Source organism: Pseudonaja textilis, unplaced genomic scaffold (assembly GCF_049901715.1).
Source record: "Pseudonaja textilis isolate UNSWEBS1 unplaced genomic scaffold, rPseTex1.2 PTEXSCF70, whole genome shotgun sequence".
Lineage (NCBI taxonomy): Eukaryota > Metazoa > Chordata > Lepidosauria > Squamata > Elapidae > Pseudonaja > Pseudonaja textilis.
This window is the reverse complement of record NW_028262968.1, coordinates 21,609-23,736: the sequence shown is the minus strand read 5'-3', so window position 1 is coordinate 23,736 and position 2,128 is coordinate 21,609.

The following is a 2,128-nucleotide window of genomic DNA, read 5'->3' as shown; positions in this document are numbered from 1 at the left end:
CTCTGGTAAAAGTCAAGTTGGTGAGCCAGTGACGATGCAGCGGGAGCATAACGTTCTTCTAACACAGGGGTGGGCAATTAATTTCTGTCGGGGGCCACATGGAAAATCAGATCTGCGTTCGAGGGCGAAACAATTTTATAAAAGGCCCATTATAAAATGCAGCAAATAATATATAAGAATCATTTACCTGTTCAGTGGGAGAGATCCAGTCTGTCTTGGCCTTGAACAAGTGCACTGAAATCTGGCGGACTATCTGAGGCAGCTATGCGAAGGAAAGCTGCTGAGGTGGTCATCAGCGATAGAGGATCTGTGTCTGGATTTGTTGAACTTCCCTCACTGAGAATGTCGGTTCACCATATGTAGGTAGATCCAAAGAGGACTAGAATTTTCGGAGCATGTCGTCTCATGTGTGGAAAGTTCTCCTCTTTGAGTGATTGCGGTGGTCTCTCGTGGAAAAGATGAGACACAAGCGAGTGTTCTCGGGATGAGAGCCCAGAGCAAATTCCAGTGCTCCCTTTTATTGAGATTTTGGCAAACCAAGTACTGTCGCATTGTGCGGGTTGCCATAATTAGATACAGGACAGACTTGTTTACAGTTGTCTGAGCTGCTTGATTGTTTCTAGTGTTTGGTTTTAAATTCCTTACACTATCTAAGTGTCCTTTAAGCAAGCATGTGTGTATAAGGTCTTAGACTAATCATTACCCAATACCCAAGTCAAAGTTTATTCCCAAGTGACGAGTAAAACTCAAGCAGTGGGACAGACCTAAAGTGCGCTGCCAGAAGTGTGTCAGACTGCAAGTCAATGAGTTCCTTCTGAACATCACTGGGTGCTTTCTCCACATTGCACGTGAAGGGAGAAGAAATCATGTCCATTTCACTCTCAAGTGTTTTGAAGTCTTGAAATCGCCTTGAAAACTCAGCATGCAGTGCTGTATCTCTGGATGTGCTAACACTTGTCAAAAGTGTTGGTTGAGTTTACAGCTTGGATAGCAAAATCGCGGGCTCCTTTGCTCGCTCTTGGTCAGACAAGTTCCTATAGTTATCCTCATGTTTGGTCACACAGTGGCGATTCAGATTATAATCTTTCAACACAGCGACAACTGTACCACAAACTAAGCAAACGGCTTTGCCTTTGACTTCCATAAATAAATATTTAGCAGTCCATGTCTTGTTAAAAACACGGCATTCAGAATCCACTTTCCTTTTTTTAATGTGAGCCGACATTTTGGAGGAGCTTAGCCTCCTAAGGAATATTAACCCCCCACTACACTACAGATCCAATCCCAGGTATTTATTCTAGCAGTGATCAGTATTTTTTTTTTTTAAACAGACTTTATTCAGTTTTTAATTCACATTAAAAACAAAAATCTCTTTTTAGTGGACAACGTATTTCCGGGTCATCATCTTTACATACAAATATGACAGAAATCATACATTGATACATGCATACTTAGTTCTATTATTACTTTTTCCACTCCGGATTTTCAGTAAGAAGAGAAACGGACACATTAATTCTAGCCTCTTTCATTAATCTCAATCAATTTTGTTTCATTTCCATTATTTCAAAAATAATCCTTTAGTATTTATTTTTCTTTTCTTTTGAACTAATCGAGGGGCAAGCCTGAAAAGGCCAAATTAAATGGGGAAGAAGGCTGAGCCCGGTTTTTCTCCTATTACTGTGATGTTGAATTACTTTGATTTATGGGGATCACAATGCCCCACTATTGTGTGCTTGTAGTCTCTGTCCGTCTCCATTTCCCTTTCTGCCTGTAGTTGAATTTGGCAGCCTCTGGAGAATCCCCTTCGTTGTGCGGAGAGACAAGCACTGCCTGGGGTATGCTGGCGCATTTGCTCTGCATGCTTCAGCGATATAACCCCCCTTCTCGCATTGATGGCAGATTGCAAACCGCCCGGGGTGGTTTCCTTTACAGCCTAGCCGGCACACCACAGGGGTCTCTGGCTCGCCCTTTGGGGCCCTGATCTATCAGGTTTTCATTTGTATTTCTTCCTCTCTTTGGAGAGTTCGCCAATCTCCCTCTCTCTCTCTGATACTTGCTGGTCGTCCCCCACACTGAGTTGAACGCTCTCGGACTTCCGGGCTTCCTCTATTCCTTCTTTTAAAGAGAG